Source organism: Marmota marmota, unplaced genomic scaffold, assembly GCF_001458135.2.
Source record: "Marmota marmota marmota unplaced genomic scaffold, marMar, whole genome shotgun sequence".
NCBI lineage: Eukaryota > Metazoa > Chordata > Mammalia > Rodentia > Sciuridae > Marmota > Marmota marmota.
Window position 1 is genome coordinate 6,127,362 of NW_026000037.1, and position 26,164 is coordinate 6,153,525.

The 26,164-nt window shown below is 41.5% G+C and overlaps 1 long non-coding RNA gene and 1 other non-coding gene across 4 annotated transcripts in view; both read left to right on the forward strand.

Annotated features, from left to right (window-relative positions):
• Positions 1–26,164, forward strand: part of LOC107136759 — a 93,282-nt gene that overhangs the window by 12,755 nt on the left and 54,363 nt on the right. The gene's annotated exons all lie outside the window — the stretch shown is intronic.
• Trnaa-ugc lies at positions 17,479–17,551 on the forward strand. Its single transcript has one exon. It is a non-coding gene; the product is annotated as a tRNA-Ala (tRNA).

The window sequence follows — 26,164 nt, forward strand, 5'->3', positions numbered from 1 at the left end:
CATTCCACATTTCCAGGAAAAAAAATTGATCCACAGAGGAGGGACATGTTTAAAAGGACACAAAATAAGGTTTGGAGGACTCAGCACCAAATTGGCCGAGGGAAACACCCTTTTCAACCGATGGCCACAGGTTCCCATCAAGTCATTTGGCCAGTAGTCTTCTGTTTCCCTGGTGGGGCTGCCATGATAAGACCTGAAGAACCACCTGTAACCCTCGGCAAAGATACCTCCTGGTGATCTCCTGCAACCTTGGGAGGCGAGGTGTCTCGGCATGTCCCCTGTCAGTTTGCTGGAGTCCTGTGTCCCTGCCCCCTGTGGAGGGAGCTGTCACTTTCTGACCACCTTGGAGGCCCAGCCTGATCCAGCCAGCACTCGGGGCGTGCAGAACTACTTCAGGCAGGAAGGCCACCTGGCCCGAGCAGCACAGCCTTCCATAGCTTGTCTTGTCCATAACAGGCTGTACTGAGGCTGGGCTCCAGGACACCGTTTACATCGGGGATGGAGTGCTGTGGCGACCGTGCTGACTCGTCATCCTTAGAGCCACTTTGTAAATCCAGTTCCCTTCTGGGTGTTGCCATGAACTTGGGAACAACTTTCTAATTCTTTATCGCTCAGGGCAGAATGCATCCTTTCCCGCTGACCCCACGGAGAGGTAAACATTACCCAGGGCCACATGTTCTGGTCTTGGGAAAGAAACGTTAGAGCCTCAATTTCCTCTCTCGTTCTTTGTTTTCTGCTGTTTGCTCCTTTCATCCCACAACTCACTCTCACACCTTTATGGGGGTCTCCAAGGTTCCACTTTCATTAAATGAGGTCATTCATTCCATAAATTTTAATTTAAATGTCTCTTCTGGGCCAGGCAACGTGCCTAGGAAGAGAGCAGATCTCTGCCCTGACATTGGAGAGGCCGAGCACAGATATGGTGCTGACGCAGAGGGACAGGGATGATGCCAGAGGGGAGATGGGAGTCAGATTGCAAAAAGTCCCCCACGACACACAGAGAAGACTAGATTTGATGTTATGAACAGTCGGAGTGTCATGGAAGATATATAGGTATTTGTTTTTCCACACAAAAACCACAGATGCACATATTCACGTGAGAGGCGAGTCCTTGATAAAGTTAAGTTAGTAGCTCTACACGAATGTTTGATGGGCACCAATTTTGTGCTGTGCTCTGTGGTGGATGCTGTGGACAAAGATGAGCAAAGCCTGGCTCTTGCTTTCTGGGAGGAGACTGAACTACACACAATGTCTAATGATACGGACGTCAAGACCAATAGAAGTTTCTTCTCCAAGCCAACAGAAGCTTTTATGCAGGAGGACTGTTCTTAAAAATTGTATAAAAATAGCCCTGCCTTGGTGTGGAGGGTCAACTGGCTATTGACTGTAATTTCCATTCAGGGTCAGTTGCCATGACTGTCACCAATTTTGCTGTTTTTGTCGCGTGACATCACACTTTGGGAAGTTCTACCTAACGGGTTTCTTTCTAGGATTCCATAGCCAGCATCCATTTGGACAGATAAATCAAAATGATGCTACCAAGAGAAAAGTCCGCTGGGGCCTGGCCAGGTCTGTTTTACATATCAAGAGTTCTTGCCTGTTTCCCAATGTCCTGGGTAGATGTGAATTGTTTGGAGGTTGGCCAACTCAGACTTCTCAGGAATAAAAAATGTTCTCATAATTAAAATCTTTCAGGCCCGAGTTACCTTTTGCCAATAATTCACTTGTGACTTATACTTGGAGACATAGATAATATCAAATTCCCTGAGTGGGGAGAGGGAGGCAGGGCAGGAAAGCTAGGCTGTGTTGTAAGGATCAGTTGTCAGAATATTGCTGACTTCATAAGCCACTCCGGCTTTTTTCCAGGCAACGGTTGATCTATTTATAGCCTTGTAATTCAGTTACCTATCACTTAGCTTGTGTGTGAGTCACCCGTGAAATATATGCGCAGAGACCAAATGTACTAATTACCAAGGCAGAGTGCAGGTGGGAGGCCTCTGTTAAGACCCCTGTTTAACAACAGTGGCAAATTGTTGGGAAAGGATCATTTATCATTAAGTGACACTGAGACTCATGGCAAAGCTCTGGAGCCTGGTTTAGAGGGCTGTCCAGCTCTGTGCCCTCTCCCGCAGCCTCGGCTCTCTAGGGTGACTGACAGCGTGTTTGTTTCCTGGAGGGGGTGCTGGGCTGCAGGGTGGGGGTTGTGGTGGGTGGGGAGGATTTGCCATCGGGAGGGGGAGTAGCTGTTCGGCTCATTGAGCTGAGTCATTTGTGGTAATTTAATTTTCCTTCAGAAGTGACATTCTGACAGAGCTGTCAGAAATGACTTTTTATTAATTTATTTTTTTAGCCTCCACGTTTTTTTCCCCCCTTCCTGGAATGATTTTTCATTCCAGACTATACCTGGTGAAATCTTGTCCATCTCTCAAAAACTCATTTCAAAAAATGTCTCCCCCTAGGGAAACTCAGGCCCTCAATTTTCTTTCAAGCAGACATTAGCATATTAAACCCAAATGGAAGGTATTATATTTAGGAGTAAGAAAAGCCTCAAGTTCAAACTAAGTGCACGGTCCTGTTACGGAGGTATATCTAAGGTCACCTCACTCAGCATGCCTAAAGCTTTCTCCTGTGAACTCACAAGTGTGTTCGCACCTAGCAGGAAGCGGGAGGAATTGGTTCTTCCAGGTCCTCTTCCTATGCTGGTCCTCAAATAGCGGGGAAAAAAAAAAAAGAGGCAGATGTTGGAGAATTTTTTAAAGCAAAGTATGTGTTTGAGAGCCAGCTAGGTCCCTGGAAAATGAATTTGTTCTGAATCTAGATGAAACATTTTATCTCTCCATGTAGCTGTCCGAGTGCTCCATTTCGGCAAAGGAAACCTACCTTCAACATGTCTTGGCAGCAAAGAAACTCAACGTCAGATTAATTGCTCAATCACAAACAGGGAGCCACAGCCTCTAAAAGAAGCTCAACATGAGATGATGTTTTCATGTTCTTGAAAGACCCACTCTACAGCCCCTTTTGGAAGTGGAATGGCTAAATATATCCTAACATGAGCAGAGAAGTCCCCCCTTGTCCTTGGACACTGTTGTGGAACTGGAGTCATCTTGGGTACAGGGATACTGAAGTCCCTACAGCCTGTGTTGACCGTGGAGGTTGCCGGGTTGTGGTATCAGTAGTTCAGAGGCTGTGTTGAACACTGAGAGAGGTCAGAAATATGGCCAATGCCTGACTTCAGTGCTCTCCGATTGGAAAGACTCAGCCACATCCAACTAATCGCCCCTCTGTACCTCCCCAACACAGGCCTTCATTGTTCGAAGATTTCATTTGAGTCTTAATGGCTGAAATTGAGAAGTCATTCATCATTCATTGCATATAAGTTCTGAGTGCTGAGGGAGGTGTAAAGAAAGAAGTAAGATCCATCTCCACCGGACTGCGATCTCATCCAGACTAGCCTGACATGACCTGCTCTTGGGGAGCTCATAGGGTCCTAGGGGTTCATAGCAGTTCTTTCAGAATCACACTTACATCATTTAAAAACAAGTTTTAAAGAATTTAGGTAATTCATGAACATGGTTTAAAACATCAAGCAGTGTGGAAGGCTTATGCTAAAGTGTCATCACTCTGACCCCTTCTCACTTATCAGAAGTCCCCAGCTGCAGCCATTTCTGCTTTTAGTTCTTTTAAAGCAACATCTTTGTCTCTAAAAATGTGCTAACTATGGAGTCTCGATTCATCTTGTAGACCCTCTATATTGAAGCCTGTCCGTGGTGGATGAGAATCAGCTCGTCCACCACTCCACCTCTCTTCTTTTTAATACAATTATATCACTATTTTGGTTATTCTAATGGTTACTTTTGTAACTCAAAATAGTGTACTTTCAACTCGCTTTTTCAATTGGCTATTGACATAATCTCTTGACCATCTACTTAGAAAGATAAGGATATTGATATTCTCATCTTCCTGCCACATTTTTTTTTTATATATAACTCCTTCACCTTCTAGCTTCTCTCAGATCTAATTTTGCTTTCACAATGTCAAGGTCGATAATATTTACACTCTGTTCTATAACATAATTATTCTCAAAAGTCATTTAAAATGATCCATTGTAGGATTTTCTGAGGACTTCAAGCTCAGTGAATCATCATTTCCGGAAAGAGCCCCTCTTTGAATATTGGAGCAATATTCTGGCCTCTTTCCTACAGACTGTGGTTCCTCAAAGGTTATTGATGATGGTTCTGAGCTCAAGCCTAGAAATCCTTTTATACCTTGCATTAGAATGTGTCCGGCTTAGAGTTTTGAGTTAAAATTGATTGATGATGGTCTTTTACTATCTTCTTTCCCACTCTTCTTAGCCCTCATTTTCCTCCTGAAGTTCTTATCTGACCACCCTTAATGGAGAAGAATGCTGCTGTCTTCTTTACTGTTTTCTACCTTCAGTCCACACTGTTTATGCTCCCAAAGTGGCCCCCTTCCCTTCTTGACTCATTTGTCTAAATAGGACTTCAAACATTCCACATCTCACTCCTCTGTTCTTTCTTGTGAAAGAAGACTCAAATTAATTGTATGTTAATAATGAAAAACTGGAGTTAGGGTTTTCTATCTGGGTTTACACCATGAAAATAATACACTATTAAAAAAAAACTTTTTGATGTATTAAGTAGTTTTCTTAACACCATCTCATTTAAAACTTGCAACAGTTGAATTCAGAGAGATCAAATAGCTTGATTAGGTTGCCATCAATCTATTATAGAGTCAACAAACCCTTCAGAACTGGGACCCTCTTCCCTTCCACTCAAACATGCTATCGACACAAGTTCTCATCATCCAGAACTTTCTGTAAGTAACCAAATCACACTTGCTATAATATAAACCAATTTCCTTTTGTTTTATCTTTAGTCGATTAAAGAAGCCTACTCTATCACCCTTAAAGGATTATTTCAAAAAGGTAGATTGATCTCATACAGAGTTAGAATCATAGGGCCCTAAGGCGAAAACATCAAAGAAACTGATAGGTTTCAGAAGAGGCTTAAATCACGAGATCCCACTTTTCATTTCCAAGAAAAATGTGTGTGTGTGTGGTGTGTGTGCACGAGCATGTGCCTGAGGTGAACAGGATAGCGCATAGTTATTCCTTCCTTCATTTTTATCCAACATGGGAAATCTTTTCAACCTGAGGTAGAAAACGATAGTGAAGAATATAGAACTGTAAGTCTGGGCACTCAGAATTATGCTGATCCCTGGGAGGAAATATAAAATACACTGTTTCTGCTCTCAGATCACCCACATGGCACCTTCTCTCAACCTGGTCCTCAGTGCGATTCTCTTCCTCGGGCTGACCTGGTGTACGAATCTGAAAATTGACTGGACCTCTGACCTGAAGGAAGAACCTTCTGAAATTAGCACCAGGATGTGGTCAGGACTCAGTGGGTATGGTCAGAGTGGCCAACAGGTGGAAAAGCAATGGAAAGTTCTGGAAGAAGCAGACTTGGGAAGTGGAACCCTAACCTGGGGATAGGAGAAAAGTACACAAATTTCTTGAAATAAAGCAGTCCCCTTTATCAGGAGACAGCTCAAATTTGCACCTCTGTTGCCAAATAAGAACCTGTTCCTTTGAGGACCTGTCCAGCGAGGGAGCCCTCACTCCCCTCAGGCTCCCTGGGCACATGTCTTTGAGGAGCTCAGGGTTTCATGTCACCTGAACTTGGAGCAGGCAGCTGACCTGGGATCCTTGGGCTTCTCTTAGTATAGTTTTCCTCTTTGGGAATGTTTCAGTCCTGGACTGGAAGGAGACTGGGCAGAACCCTGAGGGTTGGATTTGATAAAGCTGACTCTTTTCCACAGAGAGAATGTGATCTGCCTGAATACCCAGTTCTCTGGGCCAAAATCAACATCTTTACGTCACAACCAGCTTTGTGAATTCCAGGAATGAGACTTCATCAGTTTTTTTGAAATTAGGATTTTTGTCCGATCATACCGCAAGAAGAAAACATCAAAACTATGCATACTCAGGTAGAGTCACTGTACGCTGCATGTCGATGGATTCACTTATTCTGTTCAGTGCATATTTGTCAAAGGCCTGATACACTAGACATGGAAGTAATAAGAAGTAATAAGGTATTGCCTCTCTTCTGAGGAGGACTTCAAGAGCTGAGGAGACACCAGATTGACCACGGAGAGTGTGCCAAGTACTCTGCACGATTCTCTTTAGAGTTTCAGTACAACTCTGCAGCCAAAGTCTCCAGTGTTGTCCAATATGGAGTCTCAACTGGGATCTTTTTAAAGGACCAATCTGATATGTTGATTAAGTGTGAATTTTTTCCTTTAGGTTAGCATTTCACAGCGTATGAATGTCATTTCACACTGATATGAGGAGTCAGTCCCCCAAAAGCTCATCTGTGAACAATGTAAGAATTTTCAGAGGTGAAACAATCACATTGAAAGAACTGTAACCTACTCAGTGGACTAACTGGGCATTAAGGGTGGGCAGGTAGGGGTGGCTGGAGGAAGCAGTGTGTCCTGAGCTGCTTTCCTCCGCGTCGCCATTCTGCCATGACATTCTGCGTCACCTCAGGCCCACAGCCATGGAGTCGGCCAACCATGGTCTGAACCTCTGAAACGGTGGGCCAAAATTAACTTTTCCTCCTCTAAGTTGTTCTTGTCAGGTCTTTTGATCACAGTGACACAACCCCTGTGTCCTATATCCCAAAGGGACTAAAATTAGGTGGCTTGTGTTCTTCACACTGGCTTAGAAGCTACTGATGCTGAATATTGTTAAATTTGAAAGTGATAAAAATTTCAGCTTACAACTCAATCAGCCAATCTTAATTTCTGCTGGAAGAACTCAATTCTAAAGATATTCTAAAGATATATGTTCTAAAGATAGAATATCCCTTTTTGGAAAAACGCTACTCTTTATTAATTAGCATAAGTTTTTTTAAAGGTGACCAATCAATTGTTTTAAGTTTGTTCCTATTTTACATAGTTTACTGAGTGAGTATTTATTTTGTGAGATGTGAGATATACCCATTTCTTATTGGAAGCCCAAATGAGAATTCAGTGTGTGTTTGTGGGTGTATCGTGGTGGTTAGGGTGAGGGCACCTGCATTTACAGTGCATCCGTGTAAGTCCTTATTCATTATTATTCATATGAATAATATGAATAGAAGGGGGAAAACATTTATAGATCACTTAAAACATTTCACTAGAAGAAAGGGAACAAATTAGCCCACTTGAATCACTAGCTTTGCAGAAGAGAATGAGCAGAAGATATATTTAATCTTTCATCAGAGACTTTATTTGAAATTACTAATATGCAGTTCCACTCAGAACAGTGCTTAAATGAGTTATTAGAACATTTAAACGAGATCCTCATTGTTTTTATTAGCAGCGTTACTCCTTACTCTTTTTGTTAGAAAAACACCCTGCCGTGTGTGCAGATCTGTTTAATTACAATGCTTTTCCATTTTCCCTCAAATGTAGTTGACTTATTTTATAAATATTTCAAGTACATAATTGCTATTTTGCTTTAATGAAAATCACAAATGTATTTAGATAATCTGAGGGGTGAGAATATATGTGCTCCTGGGTCAGGTTTCTGGAAGAGTTAAAGCAGGACTTCCTGACTGTCTTGGCAGCGATCCTGGGAGAGGGTCCGTCACCTTCAAGACCCCCTCATGCAATGAAAAGCTTAGACATTAGGCAGACTTGGGCTTCAAGCCCAGCTCTTCTGTTTACTAATTGGGTAAACTTAGTTAAGTTCTTTACCTTCTTTGAGTTTCTGGAACATTTTGTAGAATTTATTGAGGATAATAATTTTAAATTTGTCAGACTGATATGAAAATAAATCGAAAATATTAAGCACTCCACAGAGGACCAGACATAGTAAGCACTCAGTAAATGTTAGTTACTTTGTGGCTGGCTACTTTTAATTGATAGGAGAGGTTTACTAAGGAGATTCTTAAAATTTTGATCTCAGTTGTCAGTAATGAACCACCTTCTTTGTTACTGGGGCTAAGAGTCCCCAGTTTTAATCTAGGACCAACCCCTCTCTGTGCTGTGCAAAAAAGTGTGTCATAGTCCACATTCATCCTCATCTCTGTGGCTCAAGATTTCTCACGACAGCAAACGTGAAGAAACTACAGTCATCCCAAATGAAAAGGTGGAGCAGACGTGGAGTCCAGCCAGGGACTGGCGAAGGGGGCCAGGGACTTTGCATGAGGTGAACTGGCTGGGAAACTAGAGGAGCAGGTGACTTCCAGGGTCGGGTCTGGGCTCTTGGTGGTGGTGTGAGGTAGTCTTTCTTAGTGGCTCAGAAGCAGCTATCATCTGCAAATAATCCATCCCATAATCAGTGGTTGGTATTTCCTAGGAGACGCTGTGGTGCTGGGGATGTAGCTCAGTGGTACATCACCTGCTTGTCACGCTTGAGGTCCTGGGTTCAACCCCCAAACTTCCCCCACCTTCCAAAAAAATATCCTGGAAAATTATCCATGTTCTCGTCACTTAACCCTGCAGCTCTCACTCAGTGCTCACTAACACTTTGGAAGGGAACTGGTCACTTCAGTTAATGACACAGTCAGGTGATTTACCTGTCAGATACATCTTTCTTAAGTTGAGAGCTAGGGAGGATGAACTGGCAAGAGCTCATATGGCTTTCATGTCCCGAGCTGCTTTCCTGGGCCAATTTTCAGCCTACCTTAGAAGCCAAACCTTGACTGCCTATTTATTATTTATGACGTCTGGAGACACTCAAGGCCAGCCTGGGAATTTCTACTCTAAAGGGTGAGCTTATAGGACCCCAGGCCTTCCTGGGTAGAGATGGATTTCCTGACCCTCTCACAGAGTCCAGACTGCTGTCTTCACGGCACAATAGTTGCTCAACGTGGATCCACTGTTTGGGTGAAGATGAGTTTCTTCGGGATGGCTTTTAAAATATTGGGCACTTGTGCTTGTGGACAGCGGTAACCTGCATCGTCACTGTTACCATCACCATCGTTGAGATCATCACCAACGGGAAACATCTGTTAAACACTATCCAAGGAGTTTTGCAGAGAAAGGTTAGACAACGCCATCTAAATCGATTTTTTGAGGGTAGTGACCAGTTCTTCATTGGCTTTTTATTCCTAGAGGTTGGCACAGTGCCCGTCACACTGTAGAGGCACACAAAATTGTCAAATGATGATTTCTGAAAGGGTAAAAGGGCTACAAAGAGTAGGGGGCAAATTTTACACCCCCATTTTTCTCTTTTTATCAAACCAGCTCCCCAACATTCCCATCCCACACCTGAAAGAGCTGTGTTCTCCAGTTTGAGAAAGGAGTGCATTTGGTCTCTCAGAGCTACTACTTGGATCCATGAAGGGGAGCACAGGAGGTAGCATGTGGTAATGTTAAGATTTTGGCTGCCTTGGAATTTTCAGAGAGAAGAATTCTTTCTAATACTAGAAATACATGGATATCCAGCACCTGCTCTTTCTCTGAGATCAGAACACCCACTAAAATCAGGAGGAGTGGGGGTGCAGTATGGGAACAAAGAATGGGGGCCTTAGTGTGTTAATTTGAATTTCATTCTGTCACTTCACTTTGAGGGTGATTCTGAAAAGTGAATCCATTTATAAGGCTATCAATAACCATATTTCTCTCCTAATCATTATGATTAAGTTGTTGGCACTGCCAGGTACCTGCAGCTTCCGTCACAAAGCCCAAACAGTTTTGCTCTCCCATTTGACGGCATGGAGATGCTGATGGACGAGGCCAGGGCACATGCTGCTCACTTTCCTTCCTCTGTCACTCAATTTAAATTCATGCTGAAAACACAGAGTAAAGTTTAAAACAGTTTTCTAAATCATAAAAGTCTTCCTTCAGATAAGGAACTGTAAGTCAGCTTTCCCTTTATTGGTCTATTCCCAAGGAGGGTTTTTATGGTCTCAATGTCACAGTTGGTTTTTCCACATTTTCTCTCCTTCCATCCTGGTGTCTTCTGGTCCATTCACTCACTGCAGCCTGAAGCTCTTGGATACTTTCAATCTCTCTATCGTATTTACTGTGAAATTGTTCCAGATCTCTAGGGATTAAGTCCAGCTCCTGTCTGTGGTATTGCAGTCCACACCACGCAGGGCCAAAGGGCAGACCTTGGAGAAAGAATGCCTAGTTTTAACTTGGTGTGGGGCAAATTACCCACCTCACAAAGCCTTTATTTCTTCCTATGAGAATGAGAATCATAATAGAACTACATTCTAGGTTAGTAATGAACATTAAAACAATACTGGGACCCTAAAAGTGTCACTGTCATGACAAAGAGAAAACAGTCCCCAATGCCCAGGATCTGGATGGCCATGTGGTCTTGGTATTCTCCTGTTGAAACAAGCACTTCACAGGAAATTCAAGATGGCGGGCTAGAGGAAGCTGCATTCCTAGTTGCTCTGTGGCTTGGGATTTGCACAGCAGGAGTACTGCTGCTTAGACAGGTGAGTGAAAGAAGGATCTCATTAAAACTCAATATTGGACTGTCAGAGTGTCTTAGAGACTCAGAAATTTGGGTACATTAAACAAGGAAGAAAGAGCACATTGCAGCTAAGCTGATTGCAACAGTGGTAGTGATTCAGCAGAGAGGGAGGGAGAACACAGGGAGAAACACAATGGGCCAATTTGGGATGGTAAAACCTGTATATCAGAAAAGCAGCTTGAATTTAGCTGATCCAGAAGCTTCACTGTGCACTGGTGCTTGAAAAGTGCTTTGTATTTCTCAGCTGGTTGAGGGGAGGTGAAGCCATCTTGAAGTACTCACACTGGGGCTGCTGCTGTGGAGCCAGGAGGTCACAGAAAATACTGCCATACTGTCCCTGCAAGCTCCTACTGTGTGACCTAGAGTGTACCTAGCAGAACATTAGTGAAACAGGCACAGAGAAGATTGCACCCACAGAATTCAAAAAAGTGTAGGAGTTGGAAAAGTGTAAGAGAGCCCAACTCGCTTCTCCTTTGAATCAGTCAGCTCACGTGAGCAGCTAAAGAGGGTCTGGAATATGAAGAGGCAGGTGTGAACACATTCAGGGACTAAGCAGGGGAAGGCTGTGTTTGTGGGCAGCAAAGAGTGTGGATGATTGACCCCCCTATCCCATAAGTAGAATTCTTAGAAGGATCTCATTAAAACTCAATGTTGGACTGTCAGAGTGGCTTAGAAGGCTCTGAGATCTAGATTCTGACTGAGACAGACAACTGCAAGGGCCTAAGGGTGTGTTAATCAATTCTCTCTACAGCAGAAACCACCCAACAAAGCCCCTGAGGCCTAATTAGACCTAAACCTCAGCCTCCAGGACTCCATTGGTAGAACTCTGCTGCAACCCCACCCTAGGAGGACAGTGATCTGGTCTGTGCAGACAAAGCTCCAACTGAAAGTACTTTCCATCCCATCATACCACATAATGGTGAGAAGGAAAGCTGAGAGCTATCTCAACCAGCTCCAGTCTTAGGCCACTACAATTGGCAGCTTGGTGAGCAACACAAAAAGCCAAAGAAGAAATGGAAGGAAGAACAGTTGGGCTTAGGCAGTGACCATCCAAGCTCATCAACTGTTTTAACCATAACCACCTCAGTGGAGATGATTCTTTCATTTTTCATTAAGAATCTTTTTTTCCATTTTTATTTTTGGTGTGCTTGCTGTTCTTGTTTGTTTGTGAACACACACACACACACACACACACTTGTTTATTTTTTCCCATTTTAAATGTAGGTATTTTTCTTTGCCTCGTTTTTTGAGGATTAAGGTTTTGGGTTTGTTAATTTTGGTTTTGTTTTGTTTTTATTGTTTGGTCTCTTGTTTTTCTTTCTCTCCTTCTCCCTTAATGGCCAAATCCCCTTGTTCTCTCTTCTTTTACTTTGTTTTTTCCAATTTTTTTCCTCTTTATAACCATCATTTGCTATGTCTCTTTTGTCTCTATTCACATTTTGAGTATTGTAAATTCTCTTCTATCTTCCTATTACAATCTCTTTTATCTTAATGAACTGTGTTTTTAAGAATAATTTTTTAAAACTAATTGGTGTATATAACTTCTGTCCCCACCACTCATGCTAGCTGTTATTGCTGCTGTGGATGACATAGTTGACATCTGCTGTTTGTTTGAATGCCAGATCTAGTTCACAGTTATTTATTGTTTTTGCTGTTGGAAATTGCTGGCCTCACTATTCCCATTTATGTGCTAAAAATTAATGCTTATTATTATTAATCATAATAAGAACTGTGTTTTATTTTGAGCTTGTTCATTGTTTGAACTGGCTGTTGCTATTGTTCATTTCCCTCCTTTCTGTGAGGTACTGGGAATCTACAGGGGACTATAAGTTCACAGGGTAGAGACTCCGATGCTGAACTGAACTCAGTCAGAAGATGGTACACCTTGCTCCACACACAAATTAACAACACAAAACTTTAGCTACACTTTAGTACAAAGAAGAGAAGAGGCAAAAACCCAAACTAACAACCGAGTCCCACATAGGAGTGGCGAGGGTGAGCCCTTAGGTGCCATTCATGGACATCCACTGCTACACAAAAACAGCATTTACACAAAGCCTGTGGATACCACATCTATGACGGGGGGTCTCCATATAGATCACTCTAGGACACTTTGGCAAGAGTGGACTGTGTCCCGAAATGACCAAATATAAGTGCGAAAGAGAAATCCATCCCAATGGATGCATAAAACTCAACACATTAATATAAGATATTATACATATGTGTGTGTATATACACATACACACACACACACACACAAACAAGGTAACATGACATCTCCTAAAGTTCATAATTCACCAGAAAATCGCTCAAAATATCTACCAAAAGATATTGAAGTGGATGAAATATCAGATAAAGAATTCAAAAGAATGATTGTAAAAATGATCAATGAGTTCCAAGAGAATACAAAAAGAAAACCTGAATGAATTAAGGATGTCACTACAGGATATGAATGAGAAATTTAATAAGAAGATGGAGATATTGACAAAGAATCAAACAAATCTTGGAAATGAAAGACATAATATATCAAAAAAAAAAAAGAAAGAAAGAAAGAAAAAAGTTCAGTTGAAAAATCTCTCTATTAGAGTAGACCACTGTGAAGACAGAATCTCAGAGCTGGAAAATGAAGTGGCCAACCTTGAACATTCAGAGAGTCTTAAAGAAAAGAAAATAAGTACCCATGACCAGAATACATAAGAACTTCTGGACAACATTAAGAGGGATAATTTAAGAATACTGAAATTGAGGAGGGTTGGGAGATGCAGGATAATGGCATGGATAACCTCTTCAGAAAAATAATAATGGAAAAATTTCCAAACCTTGAGAAAGAGATGGACATCTAGACACAGGAAGCATTCAGAACTCCAAATAGACAATATCAAAAGAATCTCTCCATGACACATTATAATAAAAATGCCTGACATTCAAAACAAGGATAGAATTTTAAAAGCCTCAAGAGAAAAACATCAGGTCACATTTTGAGGAAGTCAATCAGAATTATTTCTGATTTCTCAGCAAAAACTCTAAAAGCCAAGAGGGCTTAGAATGATGTATTCCAAGTCCTGAAAGAAAATAACTGTCAAGATTGCTATATCCAACAAATCTATCCTTCAAAATCAATCAAGAAATAAAAATCTTTCAAGATAAGCAGAAACTTAAAGAATTCCTTACTACTAAACCCACACTACAGAACTTATTTAAAGAAACACTGCATGTATAAGAAATGCAACAAACAGACAAAAAACAACCACAACAAAAACCCAGAGCTCACAAATGAATGAACAATTATCATTTGAAGTATAGCCAAGCAAATGAGAAACAAGACCAAATTATGCATTAGAATGGAATCAATAATCCCAGTGACTCAAGAGGCTAAAGCAGGAGGATAGCAAGTTCAAGGACAGCCTCAGGACCTTAGTGAGGCCCCATTCAACCTAGTTAGATCCTGTCTCAAAGGGGCTAGGGACTTACCTCAGTGCTAAAGTGCCCCTGGTTTCAATTCTCAGTTAAAAAGAGAAGAGAAAAGAAATCAAAATGGCAGGGATTAATAAACATCTCTCTAATAATAATAATATTTAATGTAAATAGTCTCAACTCTCCAATTAGATAGGCTAACAGAATGGATTAAAAAACAAGACCCAACTATGTGTTGTTTGCAAGAGAACCAACCATCTCAGAGGCAAAGACAGCCACAGCCTGAAAGTGGAAAGATGGAAATTGGTACACCATGTGAATGGAGACTAAAAATAAGCAGGAGTAGCCACTCTCATATCTGACAAAGCCGACTTCAAACCAAAATTAATCAGAAGAGACAAAGAAGGTCACTTCATACTGGTGAAGGGAACAATCCAACAAGAATATATAGTAATAATAAACATGTATGCCCCAAATGTGGGAAAATCAACACTACTTGAATAAAGCCTCAGCTAGACCTCAGCACAACACTGGGTGATTTCAAAATACCTCTCACTAATGAATAGGTCATCTAGAAATAAACTCAGTAAAGACTCATCAAACTTGAAAAATATTATAGATAAAATGGACTTAGCAGACATCTACAGAGTATTTCATCCAATGACAGCTGAATGCATTTTCTTCTGAGTGGCTCATGGAACATTCCCCCAAATTTTAGGGGAATGTTATGTTTAGACCATATTTTAGGACAAAAAGCAACTCTTAGTAAATACTAAAAAAATTGATATAATTCCTTGCATCTTATCTGATCATGATTAAATGAAATAGAAATCAGCCAAAAAAATCCTACAGAAACTATATAAGCTTATGAAGATTGAGTAATGCACTTATGAACTGATGAATGGATGATAGAAGAAATCAAGGAAAAAATTAAAAATTTCTTAGACTCAAACAAGAACAGTAATATAACCTACCAGAAGCTCTGGGGGCAGTATGAAATCAGTTCTACTAGAAAAGTTTATAGCTCTGAGTGCCTACATAAGAAAATCAGAAAGATCCCAAATAAATAACCTAATGATACATCTCAATACCCTTAAAATAGAAGAACAAACCAATTGTAAATCCAGTAGAAGAAAGGAAATAATTAATGTCAAAGCTGAAATCAATGAAACTGAGAATAAAAAGATAACACAAAGGATCAATGAAACAAAGACTTGATTCTTTGAAAGGATAAACAAGATTGAAAAACCTTAGCCAAACTAACTGAAAGAAAGATTCAAATTAATAAAAATGATTTGAATATAAAAATAATTTTTATTGAACAACCAATAAAAAAAATAAATAAAATAAATAAAAAATAAATAAAAAAAAAAAAAACAAAAAAGGAGAAATCTTGACAGATAGCACAGATATCCAGAGGATCATTAGGGACTATTGGACTATACTCTAATAAATTGGAAAACCTAGAAGAAATGGATACTTTTGTAGACACATATTTCCAAAATTGAATCAAGAGGACACAGAAAACCTAAACAGATCAATAATTTGCAATGAAATAGAAGCAATAATAAAAAGCCCTCTTACAAAGAAAAGCCTGGGGCCAGATGGACTCTCAGCTGAATTCTGCCAAACCTTTGAATAAGAACTAATGCCAATATTCCTCCAATAATTCCATGAAATATAAAGGGATGGAACACTTTCAAATTCGTTCTATGAAGCCAGTATCACACTCATACCCCAAACAGACAAGGACACATCAAGAAAAGAAAACTATAGGCCAACGTTTCTGATGAACTTAGAAGAAAAATCCTTTCTAAATTATCAGCAAAGCATGTTCAGCAACATATTGAGAAGATTGTACATCATGACCAAGTTGGTTTGAGCCTGGAGATGCAAGGATGGTTTAACATATGCAAATCAATAAATGCAATTCATCACATAAGTAGAATTAAGGACAAAAATTACTTACTCATCTCAATAGATACAGAGAGGAACTTTAGCAAAATTCATTACCCATTCATAATTAAAAACACTAGTAAATTAGAGATAGAAGGAACCTACTTCAACTTCATAAAGGCTAAATATGAAAAACCCAAATCAGCTTCATAGTAAATGGAGAAAAACTGAAAGCATTTCCTTCGTAATCTGGAACAAGACAAGAATGTCGACTCTCACCACTCCTATTAATATAATACCACAAATTCTAGCAAGACCAATTAGGCAAGAGAAGGAAATAAAAGGGATAAAAATAGGAAAGGAAGAAGTCAAATTACCCTGTAGATGATATGATCCTATACATATAAGAGGCAAAAAAAAAAATTCCACCAAAAGACTGCTAGAAGTGATAAACAAATTCAGCAAAATAGCAGGTTGCTAAGCCAGCATACAAAAATCAATAGCTTTTCTATACACCAACATCAAATCTGCTGAGAAAGAAATCAGGAAATCAATCCCATTCACAATAACTAAAGGAAAAATAAAATCCCTAGAAATAAATCTAACCAAGGAAGTGAAAGACCTCTATAATAAAAACTATGGAACCTTAAAGAAAGAAATTGAAGAAGACACAGAGATGGAAAGACCTTCTATATTCATGGATAGGAAGACTTATGTTGCTAAAATGGCCATACTATCAAAAATAATTTACAGATTCAAAGCAATCACCAACAAAATAATGTTATTCATTGACAATTCTTTGCAGAACTAGAGAAAATAGCCCTAAAGTTAATTTGGAAGAATTAGACCCAGAATAGCCAAAGCAATTCTAAGCCAAAAAAGCAATGCTGGAGGCATCACAATATCTGACTTCAAATTATATTACAGAGCTATCCTAACAAAAACCTCATGGTATTGTCGTAAAAACAGACACAGACACCAATGATACAGAATTGAAGACACAGAGACAAATCCACACAGATAATTATCTGATCCTTGACAAAGGTGCCAAAAACACACATTGGAGAAAAGACAGCCTCTTAAATAAATGGTGCTGGGAAAACTGGCCACCCATATATGGAAGGATGAAACTAGACCCTTGTCTCTCACTCTGCACAAAAATCAACTCAAAATGGATCAAAGACATAGGAGGAATTAGATCAGAAACTATGCAACTTCTAGAAGAAAGCATAGGGTCAGCACTCCAGCATGTGGGCACAGGCAATGATTTTTCTCAATAGGTCCCCTAAAGTTCAGAAAATAATGCCAAGAGTTAATATATGGGATGGCATCAAGTTGAAAAGCTTTTGCCCAGCAAAGAAAACAGTCTGGAATGAGAAGAGAGAACCTGCAGAATGGGAGAAAATTGTTGCTAGCTACTCTTCTGACAGATGATTAATATAAAGAAGTCGGAAAACTTATCACCAAGAACCCCCACAAATAACCCAATTAATAAATGGGCAAACGAATTGAACAGACAACTCTCAAAAGAAGAAATACAGATGGGAACAAATGAAAAAAATACTCAGCATCATTAGCAATTAGGGAAATGAAAATTAAGACTTCACTGAGAGTTCATCTCATACCAGTCAGAATGTCAGCCATCGGGAATACAAACAATAAGGGATGGGGATATAGCTCAGTTGGTAGAGTGCTTGCCTTGCATGCATGAGGCCCTGGGTTCAATCCCCAGCACCACCACCACAACAAAAAACCCCAAACAATAATAAATGCTGGAGAGGATATGGATAAAAAGAAACATGTTTACACTTTTCATGGGTTTGTAAATTATTACATCTACTAAATTATTATGGAGGTTCCTCAAAAGACTAGGCATGGAACCACCATATGACCCAGCTATACCATCTCTTGCTATTTGCCCTGAGTCATTACACTACATTGTAAGTCATTATACTACAGTGATACATGCACACACGTGCAGCATAATTCACAACAACCAAACTATGGAACCAGCCTCGGTGTCCATCAATGGATGAATGGATAAGGAAAATGTGGTACACATACGCAACGGAGTTTTATTCAGCCATGAAGAAAAACGAAATAATGTTATTTTCAGGAAAATGGATGGAACTAGAGAAAATGGTGTTAAGTGAAATCAGCCAAAATCACAAGGTCAAGGGTGGCATGTCTTCTCCCATATGTGGAAGCTCAAGAGGAAGAATAAAAAGAAAGGTAGAGTGGGGGAAAATCTCATAAAAATTGAAGGGAAATCAGTGAAGTAGAGGTACAGGGGAGGGAGAAGCAGGCAAGGTGCGGGGAGACGAATATTGGGAAATGCTACTGGCCTAATTATATATTGTATTGTGTGCACGTTTGAATATGGCACAAGTCCCACCATTATATACCACTGTATACACCAAGAAGAAATTGTGTGTATGTGGAAAAAAAAAGCATATTGCAAGCTTAAAAAAAAAAAAAAGAGAGAGAGAGAGAAATGCATCACAGGACATCACCATGAGACAAGGCCACTATTTGATAGTGAAGACTAAGGAAAAAACAAGATCAATGTGTGATCACATTTGAACATAGAATATGAACATTGTCCAATCCACAGAAATGACCAATGGCCAGTATGAGCAACTCCTGATTCTTTACCAAGGACAGCTGTACCCTTTCTCTATCTTCCCTCTGTCTAGATAACACTTATTAAGATGCTCCCACCTCCTGAGACCCCCCCAGTCCAGTGCAAGCCCACTCTTTTGATCCCTCCAAACATCCACCAGCCCCAAGTCTGCCCCAAGTCCTTTAGGACACTACCCTCTGCCGCTCCCCAGGCTCCTCCCCAGTGCGTCCTCTCTGTGCAACACCCAGAGAGAAAGGCAAAGGGCCAGGAGAGGGAGAAGCAGGCACGGTAGGCGGAGGCACCTCGTTCAACTCGTTCCACTCCAGGTGTGTTTCTGTGATCCCCGGCTGGAGGACGAGGACAGTTATTCCTTCTGATAACCACAACTCACAGGACTTAAAGCCATCCCACGGAGCCATGGAAAAGTTGCCTTGCAGGCTCAGAGGAGTTGCTTAGGGGCTTCGTTGCTTTTCTCATTTATCAGAACTGGGGGAGTGGGCCTGTGAATGCCATGGTCCTCTTCAGCAGCGCGATGCTGGGGGTCTCTGTGCCAGACACCCACACCCGAGTGCTGTGGAACAGCAGCCACCAGTGTCCTCAGAGGCTCCTGTTAAAGAATCCCACAATTTCTGACCCAGTTTCTCCCCTGCTTCTGCCTCTCTATGAAAATGAGCTTGGTCTTTATGGGACACAGGAAATCTGCTGAGCCCGGAGAAGGAGAGGATGGAAAGAAGACCATGTGGGCTGGGTGGGAGGGAGGTTTCCTGGGGATCCCAGAGGGTGGTGGAGAGAGGGAACTGGATGGGAAACAAGGAAAGTCTGTGCGAATATGGATTGGGATTCCCTTTGCTGTCTTTAAAAGGAAGCAAGTAAATAGAAGGATTGATTATTGAGTAACTCCGTTGTTGAGTTATGCTTCCTGAAGGGAGCGCTAATAAAAAAAATTGAGGCATGTGGGACTCTGATTCATTAGGATTTATTCTGTAGTCAGAAGACCCACAGGGGCAGCCCTCTTTCTCCCGGAGGCCTTGCTATTTTAGTGCTAACAGAGGGAAAAAGTGATTTTTTTCCTCAGACATTTCCAGCAGAACCCAGGATTGACCATACCCAGTTTTTCTCCTGATCTCTCATCTGAAGGACCCCTAGGGCCCACCTCTGTGGGCAATGAGAATATGCATGAATGGAGCCGGGGACAATGGCACACATTACTGTCATTTGCTGAAATGTTCATGAGGCTTGGTTCCTTAAAGCCTTTAATTTGTAGAGGCACCCAAAGAAGCCCATCTGTGGCAGACTGAGCAGTGGGCCACCAAGCATTCTGGAGTGCCCTTGACTGTGGGGTTCCCTGGGCGTGGAACTTGCAGTGTTGGAGTGAGGACGTTCCTTGGCCACCTGGGATCCCCTTGGCACTTGCCTTCCCCCACAGCCTCCTTCACAACTTTTCTCCTTTTTCTTCTGTTGCTGACTGAGCACTTCTTCCTAAGGGGCCCCTGGTCCTCCGACCTCTGCTAAACCACGGAAGAGACCTTGAGACCTCCTGACATCATCCATTGCCTCAGGTGGTCTGTTGACTGGCACTCCCAACCACGCACCAGTGAGAGGCCACAGGCGATGGTCTGACCAAGGCTTTTCTATCTTTTTATGATCCTTACCATTTGCTATTTGAATTTCTTTCCTGTTATGCAGTTTCTTTCTCTTTTCCTTACACGCTATTGTGTAATTGGAAGGTGTGGCTGCCCCATACCTCTTATGAGGATGTCCCAGACTTTAGAATTGCAGAGCTCCTAATAGTAATAGGAGTTGTGGTTTGTGGGGACATCACTGCTCTGTGTTGGTAAGTTTAAACAAAAATTTCCAACAAATATGGGTATTAACTGAGAATTCAGTGTTTAGTGGGTTCCTCCAAACCTCTGTTAGAAGTAAAGGAGATTGACAGTCTCATTCTCAGGCAAGCAAGTGCTGATGTTTCATATCCTACTGGTTTTGCTTAGAAATGCTTGAATTCCAATCCTTGGTTAATTCTTTATATTTATTTTCTCTTCCACTCAGATGCATGTATATCCTACTCAGGTAATTTTAAAGGTTCAAGAAATGACATTAATTTTCTTTTGTAAATATATTGGTGTGTGTTTTTAAAAATCGCAACTGGGGTAGACGATCTATCTCATTTCAATTGGCCAGACTGCTCTTGGGTCCCAGTCACCTTAGATCAGAGATAACTATAGATAACTGGTTCGGATTGTCTGTAGAAAACTCTGCTAGATCCAGAAGGTCACCTTCTGGATCCCAAACCTTGGGGCTGGTAAGACTTCAAGACGCAGCTGGATATGGTACGTATATATTTGCTGTTATTTGTAAAAATAAATTATTTTGTCCCAAAGTTATAGACAGCACATAATCACTACATTAAATTTGTAAAATATGGAAAAATAAGGGGAAGAGGAGAAAATTATTCTGATTCCACCTTTAAAAAAAAAAATCCCCAAACCCAGCTTTGGGCAGTTTTCCGTTTTATGATGAACTTCTTCCCATGACATTTTTGGGGTACTCCTCCAGTGCCGGAGAGGGTGACACATGGAGAGTAAGCTCACATGGCGCTCCCACTGGGGTGCGGTGGGGACAACCAGGTGTCCTCACAGGGTGGGGGGAGAGAAGAGCGTCCCAGCCCCTCTTCTCCCATCCTGCAGGCCTCTGAAAAAGGCCCATACCCGTTCACCACCCTTTTGTATCCTTCCTGGAAGAATTCACAGGACAAACTATGCAGTTTTGTTGAAGATATTTATGACAACATTGAACTTTCCTGGAACCCAACTCAGCAAAGAATTAAGGTGATGTTCTTATCTTGGAGGATGTGTCAGGTATCGATTTTTTGCCTCACAGCTACAAATTCCCTCTTTATTGCTGCTCTGAGAAAACGGATAGGGGCCTTTTGCATGTTTTCTTTCTTTTTTTTTTTTTTAATTTTATTTTTGCATGTTGAAATAATTTGCTATTTGTTGAATTTCTTTTTTTAAAGAGAGAGAGAGAGAGAATTTTTTAAATATTTATTTTTTAGTTTTTGGCGGACACAACATCTTTGTTTGTATGTGGTGCTGAGGATCGAACCCGGGCCGCACGCATGCCAGGCGAGCGCGCTACCACTTGAGCCACATCCCCAGCCCGCATGTTTTCTTTTTGTTAGATGGCATCAGGTTAGGCTTCGTCAGTAAAGGGAGCCTTGAGAGACACTGCAGGGGAAAGGGTTCGGCTTCCTGGGCAGGCTCCTTAGTGCCTGTGCCTTCTTCAGCACCTGGCTCCTGTCATGCATGGTAGCCAGAGGCACCCAGTAGCCAGGAGCATACTCTTTCACCTCTTCTTGGGTAATGGTTTCAGAACAACCAGGTCCCAGTATATGAGAACCAACCCCCAGATCTGATGAGACTGAAGAAAGAGGCTGACAGATCCAGGATTGCCCAGAGTGCAATTTATTGGGGACTGAGGGACAGAGTGTGGTTCAGGGTGGCAGCAAGGCCAGTGGAGTCCCACAGTTTGGGTCAGAAGGAGGGGTCTTATATCATGGTCAGGACAAAAGTGACTGCCTCCAAGCTGGAATGTACCTGCTTTATCTTAAGCTAATATCAAGAACACCTGGCACATTCCCTGCTTTGATGGCACCAGAGTCTGGGTCATGAGACTCCACATAACACTCTAGTGGTTTTGTCTATTTATAGTATGCTGGGGAATCACTGGGGGAAACAGACCTGGGTTCACCCTGGGACAATCATGGCGGTGGCAACTTAGGATGGCAGTCAGGTCGAGCTGAATCCCTACAGTGCTTTCGAGGTAGAATGCCTCCAGAGAGATATCTCCCTATGAACAGATTTCTGGACACCTTAAAGAGTGGATTTCTCTCAAGTGCCAGAGAGCAGGTTTCCAGCAATTTTGCTCAACATGACATCAGGGTGATTTTTCTGCAATTCTTTCAGCCACGACTACGCCTCCTCCAGAGAGGTCAGGATTTCAGCTCCAGGTTGGGGAGAAGTTAGAGATCCCTTCCTGGGCATTGTACCATAGCCCTGAAGGCAGGAGGCTGTTCTTATTCCCATGTCCTTGAGAGTTCTCTTTCCTTCTTATGAGCCAATTCCTGCTACTTCAATCTCCAGCCATAATTAATGGTTCTTTATATTAAACATTCCTGCTCAAATCACCAAGTATCTTCTTTCTCTTGATTGGACCCAGACTGATAAAGAGGAGGAAAGCAGAGCTGAGAGCCCAGGTATTTCTGGCTGTAGCTTTCCAGCATGATGGAGAGGCTACTTCTCTCTTCAATCTACTCTCTGAGTCCCAGATTTCTCAACTGCAAAAGAGCATTAATAATATTACCTGCCTCATAGGATTCTTATGAGGGTTGAGAGAAATAACACATATAAATTATTTGAAATAGCACCTGGCACATATTAAACACTAAGTAAGTGTTATCTGTTAATATTAATTAATCTAGGTGGATCTTTCAATGAGTTTGGTTGGAGGATCACAAATACAAATTCTATGCCCAACAAGAGCATGTACCATGGTTTACTTAATCATCCCTGCATGGGAAACATTTTAGTGTTTTTTTTAATATTATACTATAAAAAGAATGGCATGATGAACATTTTTGTGTACAAAACTCATTTACTCTAGAATTTTATTGATGAAGGGACATGGTAAGTCATTTATCCTCCAGGAAGTGCTTCAGTAACAGGAGTAGGTTCTGGCCTAACCCAATAAGGGAAGTAGAATTAGAAAGTGTAAAATAAATCATGCTGAGGATCCCAGTAATCTTTGGATTTTTACATCTTTTTCAAAAACCTCTTCTAACTTCTCTTTAATGTGTGACAAAACAAAGGTTTTATTTTCAAGGGAATACTGGTCTACATGGCAAGTCATCTTGTCATAGTCCTTAGAATGTTCCTTGACTCTTAAGTCGGGCACCTCGGAGGGTCCCACTCTCAAGTAATCAATTAAGTTAATCAATAACTAAACAATTTTGGAAAAGAATTTCAGAAAGCTCTCTTCTAAGTGTTTAGGATGCACCAGTGGGAAAAAAATTCCCTGGCCCAAAGGACCTTATGTTCTGTTGCTGGCGGTATTGATGGGGAGGGGACAAATAATGAATAGCAGATAATTCTTAAGTAAATTGCTTATCTTGTTGGAAAATGGTGATGTGATGGAATACAGGCTGGATAAGGAGGATCAGGTGTGCCTTGATGGAGTGCAGTTTTTTTAAAAAAGGATAATAAACAGAGTGAGAGAGGAAAAATGGCAAGAGATGAAGACAGTAGGTAACTGATCCCAGATTGAGTGTGACCTTCTGCGCCAGTGTCAGAACTTTGGTTTTCACTCTGAGTAAAATGTAGAGTCATAGATGGTTTTGAGCAGAAGAAGGCTATGATTGGATCCCTCGGGCTCTTGAGTGAGAATAGACTCTGTGGGCAGAAGGCAACATTGCCACCCCTCCTCTTTCTCATTCCCGTCCCCATGGAAGAGAGAAGATGGCAGCTAAAAACCGACAGAAAGGGGGTCTTGGAGAGCCTGGGCTGGGTGGGGAGGGTAGACTGGTGGGCGAAAGTGGGGATAGTGCACAGGGGTGGTGGTAGGGGTGTGAGGGACCATGAGCATGCAGGGGAGCTGATACTGAGCAAATCGGTGGATTGATTGCATAGATAAGTATCTAATGAGGGTAGGGAAGCCACGTTTCTCATTGCTGCAGAAGGGATTTCTAAACACAGAGAGGGGAGGCCAGAGGGGCTCTGAGGTGTTGTTGGAATGGAAGGTGTATGGTGGTCCATCTCACTTGTCGACTTGATCGGATTAAAGATGCCTAAGACTGAGAGGCTTCCTGGTGGGTCAATGAGAGTGTTTCTAGAAATGATTCGCTCGTGGGACAGCAAACCGAGGGGGGGACCCACCCTAAACATGGGCAGCATGGTCCAGGAGGCTATGGGCCTGGTTGGAACAAAAAGATGGAGCGATGAGGAAGCAACAGCTGATGGCAGCCATATTCTTCCTGGGTGGGTGCTCGGGTTGGTGCCATGATCACCTGAGGACACCAGACTCCAGCTCCTTCCCTCTTCCAAAGTGGACTCTGACCGGTGACTCTCCAGGGAATTTCCAGGTGACCAAAAGACCTGACAAGAACAAGGTGTAATGATTATCTACCTATCTATCCATCCATCCTCTAATTATAGACGTATCAGTGTGTGAAATATATGCATATCTCCTAGTTCTGTCCATAGAGAGGGCTTAGAAGCAACAACACCCTCATAACAATAAGTACAACAAGCATCCAGACACTGGCCTCTGAAAACCATCTTTCACTAAAATAAACCAGGGCTTCTTGAAAAATAATGAATGGTTAATTCCAGGATGAAGGCTTGGAAAGTGCAAGGTGAACCTGGAACATCTTCTTGTGCTGAAAAATAAGGAAAATCTCAGGGAATGATGGGAACATTACAGAAGATATGGGGTCTCTCACTGGTCAGATCAAGGATAATTTTAAGCATGATAAATGAAAACAATGGATCACAATCCAATGAATAGAAGAGGAAGGTGTGAGTCCATATTGATTAAGTTGAGCAAATAAATGAACAAATGAAACAAATGAATAGAGAGGGATTTCCTAATGGTAGAGTTTCAAACTAGCAAAGCAAATGGAATAATGGAAATGGAGGGTAACCATCCAGCAGCCTTCACAGATACGGCCCGTTCTGAAGTCATCAATGGAGGCTAACTCTGAGGGGGAAGGTTTCATGAGGAACAGGTATTTTGACATAATCTAGGAATACCACCTCATAAAATATTAATAAATTACAAAGGAAAAGTGTAATTTTAAATTACATTTATAATTTTTACATTAGGAATTTTTAAATTTAGAATTTAAGTGGAGAAATTTGGCAGGCATCATCATGACCAGGTGACAAGATGGGATGGGGGACCTGGTGCGCGTCCTGACGGGATGAACTGAGAAGAGCACAATGCTGCTTCTGTGGAATCTGGCCTGAGTCTGCTCACAGGGCACCATCAGGTAGTCTCTGTTACCCTCCATCCTACCACACATGCCACAGAGCGTCGAGTCCCTGAAAGTGGGAAAGATAGAAGTGCTGTTTCAGATGGGAGGACTGTGAAGATGTATGACACCTGATGTGGCATGCATTCCTCAGACAACCCTAGACCACAGAGGAAAGAGGTATTTGGGGGACAACTATAAAACTTGAGTAGTATCGGATGGTACTGTGTCCATATTGAGTTTCTGATTTGCAGGGTTGTATACTGGCTACATAGGACAGCGTTCTTGTTTTTGAAAAACACACATTGGATATTCTGGGGCTATAGGACTCAACTCCTGAAAGGTTCAGAATATTTGGTTAAATTATTATTTCAAAACACTTGTTTCTTTGTCTTTTTAAAAATTTTAAGGAAGAATTAATACCAATACTTTTCAAGTTATTTCAGGAAATAGAAAAAGAAGGAGCTCTGCCAAATTCATTCTATGAGGCCAACATCACCCTGATTCCGAAACCAGACAAAGACACCTCAAAGAAAGAAAACTACAGACCAATATCTCTGATGAACCTAGATGCAAAAATCCTCAATAAAATTCTGGCGAATCGGATACAAAGGCACATCAAAAAAATTGTGCACCATGATCAAGTAGGATTCATCCCTGGGATGCAAGGATGGTTCAATATACGGAAATCAATAAATGTTAT